We start from the raw sequence: 14364 nt of genomic DNA, 5'->3' as shown, positions 1-14364 counted from the left end.
CCTGATCGCAAATGCTGCGGACTCTTTGGAATTGGCCATATGGAATGTTCTCTTTTAGCCTTTTGGGGTGAAAACTGTCTGCAGTCAGAATGGTATTCCCATCTGTAGGCTTCCTAAAGATCAATGTGTACAAACAACCTTCGTCATTTTTACTGATGTTAAGGTCCAACAAAATGCATGTTATTCTTGCTGTACTCCATAGCTAGTTTGATGTTAGGATTAATGCTGTTAAGGTATTGTTTGAAGGAAATAAGTTCATCTTCTGAGCCAGACCAGAACAGGCAAACATCATCATCAAAATAGCATCCCGCCATATAATCCAGTCAAATAACTGTTTTTTTTAAGGATCCAAAATGAAGTAATTTTCCCATTTACCTAAGTACAAACCAGGGCTGTAGCAAGCTCCCATGGCACATCCTTTCACTTGTTTAAAAATACGGTCCTGAAAGACAAAGATGTCATTAAGAGTCCATTCAGTCAGTGAGACAATGAATTCTGTAGGAGGCATCTCAGTCACAGGCCGGGTACTCAATAAATGGTGCATAGCTGCCAATCCTTGTTCATTCAAGTCCAATAGTGGTGTATAGAGACTCCACATCCATGGTGACCAAAAAGGAACCTATATTGTTAAATTCCTTAATTTTGTTCAACACATCTGTGGTATCTTGAGATAGGTGGGCAGTGACAGCAGAAAAGGCATAATTAAAGTAATCAATGTGCTTGGAGATGGGTTCTGTCAGACTTTCAATTCGTATTATACATTACCAGTTAAAAGTTTGGACACACCTACTCATTCAAGTTTTTTTATTTTTACGTTGTAGAATAATAGTGAAGACATCAAAACTACAGATGAAGTCGGAAGATTACATACACCTTAGCCAAATACATTTAAACTCAGTTGTTCACAATTCCTGACATTTAATCCTAGTAAAAATTCCCCATTTTAGGTCAGTTAGGATTACCACTTTTCTTAAGGATCGGCGTTCCGTCAACGGGACAGTTGTAAATTGTAACAGTTGTAAATCATGCAGCGCGTTATATCAAGATCTCAGGTTTTCAGGTTTTAGAGTAACAACAAATGTCGGTACATAGAACAGTGTCTTACAGTGTATATTCATATTTTAGGGGGTAGATCAGCTTTAATATTGAAGGTAGATTGTGGCTTCCATCAATGTAATTGTCTGCATCATTTCCAATCCCCCATATTTTTTCTCAATCTACACACAATATGTTATGCAGGTGAGTGAGGACCCAAAAGCGGTTTAACAGAAACAGAGTCTTTTAATGTCCAAACACAGGGAAGACATAAATCCTCTTCAGATGTATCGGTTGACAAAATAGACAACCCGCAGAGAGGGCGACAAATAAATCATAAAGTCCTCTGATCTTTACAGGAGAGTCCCCTTCTAGCAGCAGAGGAGAATAGCAGGGTTAGCGGCAACAGACTGCTGGTCTCTCCGGGTAGGCGCGGGTTGTAGAGGACAGAGGTACCTGATCACACGTAGCATCTGATGAAGAGGCAGATTACGACAGGACGGGACAAGGGTGAAGCAAACGAGAATCTGACAAAGACAGAAGCAGAAACAGAGAGAGAAATAGAGACCTAATCAGAGGGAAAAAAAGGAACAGGTGGGAGAGAGTAAACGAGGTAGTTAGAGGAGATGAGGAACAGCTGGGGGAAGGAAAGGGAGAGAAGGTAACCTAATACGACCAGCAGGGGGAAACGAAGTGAAGAGAAAGAACAGGAACAAGACATAACATGACAATACATGACACAATACCCCACACTGACAAAGCAAAAGTTTTTTAGTTTCTTTTGCAAATGTATATAAAAAAAACAGAAATATCACATTTATATAAGCATTTAGACCCTTTACTCAGTACTTTTTTGAAGCGCTTTTGGCAGAAATTACAGCCTTGAGTCTTCTTGGGTATGAAGCTACAAGCTTTGCACAACTGTATTTGCGGAGTTTCTCCCATTCTTCTCTGCAGATCCTCTCAAACTTTGTCAGGTTGTATAGTGAGCATTACTGCCCAGCTATTTTCAGGTATCTCCAGAGATGTTCGATTGGGTTGAGCCACTCAAGGACATTCAGAGACTTGTCCCGAAGCCACTCCTGCGTTGGCTTGGCTGTGTGCTTAGGGTCATTGTCCTGTTGTATGGTGAACCTTCGCCCTAGTATGAGGTCCTGTTTGCTCTGGAGCAGGTTTTCATCAAGGATCTCTCCTCGATCATGACTAGTCTCCTAGTCCCTGCCACTGAAAAACATCCTGCCACCATAATGCTGCCACCACCATGCTTCACCGTAGGGATTGTGCCAGGTTTCCTAATGACGTGACGCTTGGCATTCAGGCCAAAGAGTTCAATCTTAGTTTCATCAGACCAGAGAACCCTGTTTTTCATGGTCTGAGAGTCCTTTAGGTGCCTTTCAGCAAACTCCAAGTCAGCTGTTATGTGCCTTTTACTGAAGAGTGGCTTCCGTCTAGACACTCTACCATAAAGACCTGATTAGTGGAGAGCTGTAGAAGTGGTTATCCTTCTGGAAGGTTCTCCCATCTCCACAGAGGAACTATAGAGCATGGCCAGAGTGACCATTGGGTTCTTGGTAACTTCCCTGATCAAGGCCCTTCTCCCCTGATTGCTCAGTTTAGCAGGGCGGCCAGCTCTAGGAACACCATCCGGTTATGATTTCTATTTGCCATATATTTTTCAACTGTGCTGTGCTGTTTCACAAAACCTCTGAACCTATATACATTTTACAGACACAATATATGTAACATTAGTTATCTTGTTTTTTTCAGTACCATCCTTCAGCTCCACTCAACCCCTCCCATCTATCTCTGAACACCATCCAGTTTCTATTTTCCATTGATACGTCCTTCGTTAGAAGGAGACCAAGGTGCAGGACAGTAGGCGTACATTTGACTTTATTTTCAACTGACACCAAAAAAGAACAAAACACGAATGTAAAGCTCTGTAGCGCTAAACAGCAAATATACAAAGACAAGATCCCACAAACTAGGGTGGAAAACAGGCTGCCTAAGTATGATTCCCAATCAGAGACAGCTGCCTCTGATTGGGAACCATACCCGGCCAACAAAGAAATAGAAAACTAGAATGTCCACCCAAAGCACACCCTGACCGAACCAAATAGAGAAATAAGAAGGCTCTCTAAGGTCAGGGCGTGATTGCCATATATGTTTCAACTGTGCTGTGTTGTTTCACAAAAGCTCTGAACATTTCTATTCTCATCGTTTCCACAGATAGTAAACTAAAGATACACATTTTTGATAAGAGTATTATTATATTATTGATCGATTGACTATGACTTTTTAAAATCACCCATCAGTGCTATTTGTAGAATTAGCTCTATGTAAATGTTGCAATTCTTCAGCCATTCCTAAACCTGTGACCAAAAACAAGCTACATACGGTCAGTAACAAACAAATGATCTAATTGATTCTGTCTCTTCGCAGCAAAATCTGCAGAGCTGGGATGGTTGTATCCCTCGTATATATAAAAATTTATATTAATTTCAAGAATTTTGTATAGTCATTTAAATGGAAAAACGTCAATGTTTTGAATCCAAATCAAAACAAATTTTATTTGTCACATGCGCCAAATACAACCTTATGGTGAAATGCTTACTTAACAGCCCTTAACCAACAATGCAGTTAATTAATAAAAATATGTTTTAAGTGAAAAATAGAAAATAAAAGTAACAAATAAGTAAACAGCAGCAGTAGCGAGGCTATATACAGGGGGTACTGGTACAGTGTCAATGTGCGGGGGCACCGGATAGTCCAGGTAATTGAGGTACTATGTACATGTAAGTAGAGTTAAAGTGACTATGCATAGATAATAAACAGAGAGTAGCAGCAGCAGCGTAAAAGAGGGGCCTAGGTTGCCCTTTGATTAGCTGTTCAGGAGTCTTATGGCTTGGGGGTAGAAGCTGTTAAGCCTTTTGGACCTAGACTTGGCGCTCCAGTACCGCTTGCCGTGCGGTAGTAGAGAGAACAGTCTATAACTAGGGTGGCTGGAGTCTTTGACCATTTTTAGGGCCTTCCTCTGACACCACCTGGTATAGAGGTCCTGGATTGCAGAAAACTTGGCCCCAGTGATGTACTGGGCCCTACGCACTACCCTCTGTAGTGCCTTGAGGTCGGAGGCCGAGCACTTGCCATACCAGGCAGTGAAGCAACCATGCTCTCGATGTTGCAGCTGTAGAACATTTTGAGGATCTCAGGACCCATGCCAAATCTTTTCAGTCTCCTTAGGGGGAATAGGCTTTGTCGTGCCCTCTTCATGACTGTCTTACTGTGTTTGGATCATGATAGTTTGTTGGTGATGTGGACATCAAGGAACTTGAAGCTCTCAACCTGCTCCACTACAGCCCCATCGATGAGAATGGGGGCATGCTCGGTCCTCCTTTTCCTGTAGTCCACATTCATCTCCTTTGTCTTGATCACGTTGAGGGAGAGGTTGTTGTCCTGGCACCGCACGGCCATGTTTTTGACCTCCTCCCTATAGGCTGTATCATTGTTGTCGGTGATCAAGCTTACCACTGTGTTTCATCGGCTAACTTGACAATGGTGTTGGAGTCGTGCCTGGCCATGCAGTCATGAGTGAACAGCGAGTACAGGAGGGGACTGAGCACGCACCCCTAAGGGGCCCCCGTGTTGAGGATCAGCGTGTCAGATGTGTTGTTACCTACCCTTACCACCTAGGGCGGCCCGTCAAGAAGTCCAGGATCCAGTTGCAGAGGGAGGTGTTTAGTCCAAGGGTCCTTAGCTTAGTGATGAGCTTTGAGGGCACTATGGTGTTGAAAGCTGAGCTGTAGTCAATTAATATAATTCTCACATAGGTGTTCCTTTTGTCCATGTGGAAAATGGCAGTGTTGAGTGCAATAGAGATTGCATCATCTGTGGATCTGTTGGGGCGGTATGCAAATTGGAGTGGGTCTAGGGTTTCTGGGAAAATGGTGTTGATGTGAGCCATGAGCAGCCTTTCAAAGCACTTCATGGCTACAGACATGAGTGCTACGTGTAACGCAGGTCATGTTGAATACTTATCGTTTCTAGTGAGTTTCCAGTAGCCAGTCATATTATATTGTGATATGTTTAAGTTGACAGCTATTACAAATCAGCTGTCAGAAGCTGCATGATGAGCAGTTTATTTTGAGCCAATCAAAACTCAATATTTTCTTAGTCCCTCTCCTAACCTCACGTTATACACCAGTTGGCGCCAACATGCTAAAAAAGAGCTAGAACGGAACGTGAAGAGCTACCGCCATTCCATGGAAGGAAAAACTAAGTTTCAAATCATTGAGAAGTTGTATAAAACTAAACTAAAAAAAGAGAACTGGATACACTCACCTATCTACACAAAGGTGCTGTGAAGGGATTGAGGGAAAGATTGACGCCAGGATTTGGTGAGTTTTTGTATGGAGAACAAGCTGCTTGCGATTAGGCTAGCTAAGCTATTGCTAGCATTTTGTGCATGTTCATACTGAACGAAGCATACGCACAAGCCGTTAACATTTAGGCTAGCTCAGCTATCGATCAATTGAAATAGCAAACGTTAGTGATCATGCTAATCATGCATGACAAACTATTTTAGTTTTCATACTTTTATACAATGTGATTAGCCAGTATCATAATCCATTTTGGTACACTGTTATGTTTAAGATGACTTTCTAAGAAATGACGGTGTAAGCACTAGTACTTTTCATTTGCACGGGCTAGTCTATTCAGTCCAGGTGAGCCTGGTGCTGTAGTTGTGTAAAGTCCTTTGCATTGCCCAGGCTAGTTATTATTGTTCAGACCACGTGAGATTAGTGCTGTAGGTAAAGCATTTTGACTAAGTTTTATTTTCTTATTTCTTTAATTAAGCTAAGCACTATATTAATGTTTATATGAAATGGTATTCATGGTATATATAGTGTGTGATCCTCTTTGTAAAACAGGTCAGGTGTTTTTAAGTATGGATTCAGTTACACCAAGGATGACGAGCCGCCCGAACCCAGGATATTGATAACTAGATTTGCATGCAAAGATTTATTTTCCCTGGAGAACACTGAATTTGCACTGCCATTCTACGGTGTGGTAGGATTTTTCTTGCAAGACATCATTGCATCATACATTGTAGTGGGTTTGTTATAAGCACATGCTACACTTAAACCCTTTACAGTGTTTATTGATTGGCACAGTCACTCACATTTGATTCCATCTCATAGTGGTTTATAAGTCAGTTGGTTTGTGTTTTTCTCTGGATTCAATACATCCAGCGTTGTTTTGTGTATCAGTTCATAAACCATGTGCCATGGAATCGGTATATATGCACAGCTGTCAATGTGTTGGTCCTTAAATGAAACTGGTATTGTAAGGGTTGTGGAACTGGTTGCAGTGAAGTCAGACGCAGGAGAGCAGAAATAGGAAATAGCCGGAGCAGATTAATTTCAAAACCAACGGCAATAAAAAAAAGAAGCTACATGGGTACAAAAACCCGACGCGCACCAGTAACATAGTGCACAAGCACTTACAAACAAACAATTCCACACAAGGACATGGGGGGAACAGAGGGTTAAATACACAACACTTAATGAGGGAAATGGAAACCAGGTGTGTAGGAAAACAAGACAAAACAAATGGAAAATTAAAAGTGGATCGACGATGGCTAGAAGACCGGTGACGCCAACCGCCGAACACCGCCCGAACAAGGAGAGGAAACGACTTCGGTGGAAGTCATGACAGGTATACCTTTTTATTTATCACAATTTTCTTTAACAAATTTTGGTGTTTAATAATTCCCCTTCCACTTGCCTCTTCCATTTTTGCAGTAATGCTGCAATTAGTTGGTTGTCATTTTGAGTAGAGCAGACATTTGCATATATTTTTGTTAGCTGCATGTGTGCCATAACTCCACCAGTCCTATTTATGAAGCAATTTACAAAGAATATACTGTTTTATACCATTTTTTTGCTGTTGATCAATTACTATATTTGAGTGTAACAATAATATTGGTCGTGATAATTGTTCTGTCTTTTCTGGTGGATTAAACTGAAATTGAAAACAACTTTTTATGACTATTATTTCATTTTCAAATAACAGAAAGTGAGAGGTTGTAATCTGAATAATGGGAGAAAGGCCATTCTTGAACATGGGTGAGACATTCTTACTAATCTGCTAGAGAACCAATTCGGATTTAAGTATAACTTTTGTATGACTGAAGCATTTAGTGAGAGGTCTAATGCTTTTATATTTAATCATTTCTCCCCTCCGAATTCATATTCATTATGTTAATGAATATGCTAAATTTGCTCAATTAATAAAATGTTAAAAAAACAAGTCGCTAGGTGTAGGCAAAGTCATAAGCAAATAGGTAAACAGCTATGACTAAAGAGTTAATCAGGGGAATTTTTCCACAAATAGGCAGGTATTTTCCTTTCCATTGTAACAAGATCTTATCTATTTTGTTAACTTTCTTTAAATAAGTATTGTAGAGAGATCTTTTTTTCCTTTCTGGATATGAATACCGTGTATGTCCACTTCCCCATCAGACCATTTTATTAGTAAACTACACGGTAATGCAAAAGTTATACTTTTTAGCGATCCAATACTTAATATAGTACATTTATCATCATTTGGTTGTAATCCAGAGAGGTTCGAAAAAGTATCTAGCTCCTCTGAGGCTGTGCATGGATCCAAATTGTGAATTTAAAGGAACATGAATCAGCGTACAATTACACCTTTATTTTTAAGCAATGTATTTCCAGCCCCTTGATATTATTGTTGGATCTGATTTTAATATCTAACAATTCGAGGGCCATAATAAATAGATATGCCAATAGTGGACAACCTTGTTTTACTCCTCTTGACAGTTTAATACTTTCTGATAAGTATTTCCTATTTTTCACCTAGGGTTACTACACATAACATTAACCCATTGTGTAAGAGATTCTCCAAAATTGAAAGGGAAATGATTATCTAAAAGGGTTAAGGTTAGGGTTAGGGGAATGGTTAGCTAACATGCTAAGTAGTTGCAAAGTAGCTAGAAAAGTAGTAAGTAGCTGAAGTTGCCAATGATTAGGTTCAAATTCACAACCTTTGGGTTGATAGGCATTCACGTTATATGCCCAAGCTACCACCCTACCATTGTTTTTGCCTTAATTGTTATGGCTGCAATCCCCCTATCGGGATAAGTGCAATCAACAAACGCTGAATAGCATAGCGCTACATTCAATAAATATTACTACAAATATTTATATTCATGAAATCACAAGTGCAATATAGGAAAACACAGCTTAGCCTTTTGTTAATCCACCTAGCATAGCATAGCATTATGTACACTTAGCATCAGGAAGCTTGGTCACGAAAATCAGAAAAGCAATCAAATTAATCGTTTACCTTTGATGATCTTCGGATGTTTTCACTCACGAGACTCCCAGTTACACAACAAATGTTCCTTTTGTTCCATAAAGATTATTTCATATCCAAAATACCTCCGTCTGTTTGTCGCGTTATGTTCAGAAATTAACTCTTTGCAAACTGGAAACCATTTATCCGGAGGCTGCATTCATTGTAGCTGGGGATTTTAACAAAGCTAATCTGAAAACAAGACTCCCTAAATTTTACCAGCATATCGATTGCGCAACCAGGGGTGGTAAAACCTTGGATCATTGTTACTCTAACTTCCGCGACGCATATAAGGCCCTGCCCCGCCCCCCTTTCGGAAAAGCTGACCACGACTCCATTTTGCTGATCCCTGCCTACAGGCAGAAACTAAAACAAGAGGCTCCCACGCTGAGGTCTGTCCAACGCTGGTCAGACCAAGCTGACTCCACACTCCAAGACTGCTTCCATCACGTGGACTGGGACATGTTTCGTATTGCGTCAGATGGAAATATTGACGAATACGCTGATTCGGTGTGCGAGTTCATTAGAACGTGCGTCGAAGATGTCGTTCCCATAGCAACGATAAAAACATTCCCAAACCAGAAACCGTGGATTGATGGCAGCATTCGCGTGAAACTGAAAGCGCGAACCACTGCTTTTAATCAGGGCAAGGTGTCTGGTAATATGTCCGAATATAAACAATGCAGCTATTCCCTCCGCAAGGCTATTAAACAAGCTAAGCGTCAGTACAGAGACAAAGTGGAATCTCAATTCAATGGCTCAGACACAAGAGGCATGTGGCAGGGTCTACAGTCAATCACGGACTACAAGAAGAAACCCAGCCCAGTCACGGACCAGGATGTCTTGCTCCCAGGCAGACTAAATAACTTTTTTGCCCGCTTTGAGGACAATACAGTGCCACTGACACGGCCTGCAACGAAAACATGCGGTCTCTCCTTCACTGCAGCCGAGGTGAGTAAGACATTTAAACGTGTTAACCCTCGCAAGGCTGCAGGCCCAGACGGCATCCCCAGCCGCGCCCTCAGAGCATGCGCAGACCAGCTGGCCGGTGTGTTTACGGACATATTCAATCAATCCCTATACCAGTCTGCTGTTCCCACATGCTTCAAGAGGGCCACCATTGTTCCTGTTCCCAAGAAAGCTAAGGTAACTGAGCTAAACGACTACCGCCCCGTAGCACTCACTTCCGTCATCATGAAGTGCTTTGAGAGACTAGTCAAGGACCATATCACCTCCACCCTACCTGACACCCTAGACCCACTCCAATTTGCTTACCGCCCAAATAGGTCCACAGACGATGCAATCTCAACCACACTGCACACTGCCCTAACCCACCTGGACAAGAGGAATACCTATGTGAGAATGCTGTTCATCGACTACAGCTCGGCATTCAACACCATAGTACCCTCCAAGCTCGTCATCAAGCTCGAGACCCTGGGTCTCGACCCCGCCCTGTGCAACTGGGTACTGGACTTCCTGACGGGCCGCCCCAGGTGGTGAGGGTAGGCAACAACATCTCCTCCCCGCTGATCCTCAACACGGGGGCCCCACAAGGGTGCGTTCTGAGCCCTCCCCTGTACTCCCTGTTCACCCACGACTGCGTGGCCATGCACGCCTCCAACTCAATCATCAAGTTTGCGGATGACACAACAGTGGTAGGCTTGATTACCAACAACGACGAGACGGCCTACAGGGAGGAGGTGAGGGCCCTCGGAGTGTGGTGTCAGGAAAATAACCTCACACTCAACGTCAACAAAACTAAGGAGATGATTGTGGACTTCAGGAAACAGCAGAGGGAACACCCCTATCCACATCGATGGATCAGTAGTGGAGAGGGTAGCAAGTTTTAAGTTCCTCGGCATACACATCACAGACAAACTGAATTGGTCCACTCACACTGACAGCGTCGTGAAGAAGGCACAGCAGCGCCTCTTCAACCTCAGGAGGCTGAAGAAATTCGGCTTGTCACCAAAAGCACTCACAAACTTTTACAGATGCACAATCGAGAGCATCCTGGCGGGCTGTATCACCGCCTGGTACGGCAACTGCTCCGCCCTCAACCGTAAGGCTCTCCAGAGGGTAGTGAGGTCTGCACAACGCATCACCGGGGCAAACTACCTGCCCTCCAGGACACCTACACCACCCGATGTTACAGGAAGGCCATAAAGATCATCAAGGACATCAACCACCCGAACCACTGCCTGTTCACCCCGCTATCATCCAGAAGGCGAGGTCAGTACAGGTGCATCAAAGCTGGGACCGAGAGACTGAAAAACAGCTTCTATCTCAAGGCCATCAGACTGTTAAACAGCCACCACTAACATTGAGTGGCTGCTGCCAACACACTGTCATTGACACTGACCCAACTCCAGCCACTTTAATAATGGGAATTGATGGGAAATGATGTAAATATATCACTAGCCACTTTAAACAATGCTACCTTATATAATGTTACTTACCCTACATTATTCATCTCATATGCATATGTATATACTGTACTCTAGATCATCGACTGCATCCTTATGTCACTAGCCACTTTAACTATGCCACTTTGTTTACTTTGTCTACATACTCATCTCATATGTATATACTGTACTCGATACCATCTACTGTATGCTGCTCTGTACCATCACTCATTCATATATCCTTATGTACATATTCCTTATCCCCTTACACTGTGTATAAGACAGTAGTTTTGGAATTGTTAGTTAGATTACTTGTTGGTTATCACTGCATTGTCGGAACTAGAAGCACAAGCATTTCGCTACACTCGCATTAACATCTGCTAACCATGTGTATGTGACAAATAAAATTTGATTTGATTTGAATCCACAGGAAAGAGCGGTCACGACAACGCAGACGGAAATTCCAAATAGTTTCCACAGAAACATGTCAAACGTATTTTTTAATAATCAATCCTCAGGTTGTTTTTAAAATATATAATCGATAATATATCAACCGCAAATGTCTTTCACAGTAGGAGAGGGAAAAGCAATACCGATCCAAACTCTGTTGCACGAGCAAAACTCATGTGACCACTTGACGCGATGTTATCGTTCTGGCTAATTTTTCAAAATAAAAGCCTGAAACTATGTCTGAAGACTGTTGACACCTTGAGGAAGCGATAGGAAAAGGAATCTGGTTCATATCCCTTTAAATCCAGCAAAGGGAGGCTATGGAACATGGAGTTTTCAAAATAGAAGCCACTTCCTCTTTTGATTTTCCTCAGGGTTTCGCCTGCAATATCAGTTCAGTTATACCCACAGACAATATTTTGACAGTTTTGGAAACTTTAGAGTGTTTTCTATCCAATACTACTAATAATATGCATATATTAGCAACATGAGACTGAGGAGCTGGCCGTTAAAAATGGGCACCTTTTCATCCAAGCTACTCAAATTAGTATGATATGTTATGTTTGGTATTGTTACATAAGACATATGGTTACACCTAAGGCAAAAACTAAAGTAGAGTGGTTGATCATAGCCTGCCAGAGACCTGAGGGGGGCCAAAACTGTGGACATTTTTTAAAGACATCTTAAAACCGTTTTAGCTTTTCCCTAGGGTGCTCTTAGGCTTTTAGTCATTCAGTTCTTTTAGCTCATCTTTTATATTTTGCTTATTCTTTTATTACATTTCAGCTCTTACCATGGATTAGCTACTACATTCCTCACTCGTTCTATGCTATTACTGTTTGAACTCCCATGGCTGTTATCTATATGTATTTTTATCCTCCTATACTCTTCTTGTGGTATTTTTATTGTTTTTATTCATTTTGCTGTAAAGCGCATTGCGTTCCCTCCGGGTCTAAAAATGTGCTTATTCTGCCCTTGAGTTGCGTTCCCATGCAAAACTAGACAGAAAGCTAACAACTAAGTCTTCAATAAAACTCCCAAGGCGTGACTTTTCTTGAATGAATATATTGAAAACGTTTATGTTGTGAAACTGCAAAATACAGAAAAGAATATACTTTAGTGTTCAATTCACACCGACATACTGTAGCTGTACATTAAACATTTGAAGTTGCATAAATACAAAGCACGCGCTAAGGTACCATGCATCTGGCATGATGCCAAACCATATAGCTAATTGTTAACCATATGGTAATTGGCTCCTTTCATTACTCTAATAATGTATAACCATCTATGTAGAATAACAAAGCATATTACACTAGAAACAGTAACAAAACTACAGTATTGTATATCTTACAATTCGTTTGCATGACGCATGAGCAAAGTAATATAGCTAACGACATACATTAAAGGCATTGCAATTTGTGAGTAAATGCAACCAACATTGATATGTAAGCAACTCTATCAATAACAATATTATCATCATTAGCTAAATGCTTGAATCGAACTTACAAACAAATATTTTTCCAAGGCTGAAGCGTGACAAGAAATAACTACATTGAAAGACCTGCAACGTAGCGTTGTTTGTAGCTGCTCTATGCGTGCAAAACAAATTCTGTACTTCCTGTTTGCGCCGTCTTTCTAAGTACCAGAAAGCGCCACTAGGGGGCAAATAACACCATTGAACACAATGAAAATCCAATTTAACCATTGTAATAAAATAATCTGTTACCTTCTAACAGGATGGCAGCACAGTGCTATTTAAATAAAGTTTGATTTGATAACAATAAATCATTTCTGAACACTACATTAATGTGGAAGCTATCATGATCAAGGATTATCATAAATTAATCACGAAGAATGATGATCATACCCCCAACATCATGAATAAAATGCTAACTAAATGCATTTTTTTTTCATTGCGATCCTCTTTACAGAAACATAGTGTTCCTCTCCACGGAAATAAAAGGTTATTTTATTTGGCTCTTCATAAGTCGCTACAAGATTCAATGTTCAATCAAGTTAAGTCAAAACAGGGTAATCAAAATGAATAAATCCTTACTTAAAAAATTAACAATTAAATAAATAAGTCATCCAATCAAAGAAAAATAGGTAGATCAAAACATGGCGAAGTGGTTGACAGTGAAATCTTAAAATAAAAATGTACAGGGCAATATCAATCCATGTAATATGGTTAGCCACATATAGAAGAATAAACATCAGTGGAATGCTAGGTAGAATAAATCAGAATGGAACTTCAATATTAATAGAATGCATACCTGAAGAATAGAATGACAAGAAAATTTGTGGAGGGGGTTGTTAGCAATTGGATATGTAGATGGGTGAGCCGGTCAAGGATCGATTCAGACTAAGTGGTAAATTTTATGACAAGTAAACAGTTTATTCAGAGTGAAAATATCTGGTACACGTAAATACGGCTCTTCCGTTAGTTCGTGTTGGAACAGCAGGCAGAGAGCGTAAACAGTCAGCACAGCTCTTATATACGTCACAGAAAGTAGGTTGACCCTAGGAAGATCGGATCTCCGGATTGGTTCAGCTGGTTGTAGTCTGTAGTCTTCCGCCATTGGCTCAGTTGTCTGTCCATCATCGTAGGATCTTCTTCGGGCACACAGTGTTCGGTTAAAATTAAAAGGAGATTGTGTGTAATGTGGGAGCTATCCTGTAGGGGACCAACAGGCTTTACTGTGAGTTGTAGCCATGTAATTAGCAGTAAGTTAGTCACCTGCATACGAAATAGCAATTCCTTTTTTTCTTCACGTCTCACCAGAGACGTGACACAAACTAACTGGATCCAGACACAAAGAGAAACTTCTCCCATAAGGACTATGAAATAAGGCACGGTATTAAACAGAAATAGATATTTATGTATTACCATCATGTTCTCCATTCAATCCCACTATGTACTAAGTTGGCTACCAGCCACCTAGGAACTTACAACCCTCATTTAACAGAGCGGAGAACAGCTCAAAATAAAAGTAAAATGATTGTCCACATTAGCCCACTTTTTCCAGCAGGAAAAAGTTTCTGATACTTTTCTCTTCACATCTCCTAAGAGATGTGATATAGTCCAGATACA

General features: G+C 41.0%; 1 long non-coding RNA gene across 1 annotated transcript; it reads right to left on the bottom strand.

Annotated features, from left to right (window-relative positions):
• Positions 1-12319: 12319 nt before the first annotated feature.
• On the bottom strand, positions 12320-12999 carry LOC135571308 (uncharacterized). Its single transcript, XR_010463718.1, has 2 exons — positions 12780-12999; positions 12320-12360 (listed from the first exon to the last, which is right to left on the bottom strand). It is a non-coding gene; the product is annotated as an uncharacterized LOC135571308 (long non-coding RNA).
• Positions 13000-14364: the final 1365 nt, after the last annotated feature.

Source organism: Oncorhynchus nerka, linkage group LG4, assembly GCF_034236695.1.
Source record: "Oncorhynchus nerka isolate Pitt River linkage group LG4, Oner_Uvic_2.0, whole genome shotgun sequence".
Lineage (NCBI taxonomy): Eukaryota > Metazoa > Chordata > Actinopteri > Salmoniformes > Salmonidae > Oncorhynchus > Oncorhynchus nerka.
The sequence above is the reverse complement of the archived record's forward strand: the minus strand, read 5'-3'. Positions and strand labels throughout refer to the sequence as shown.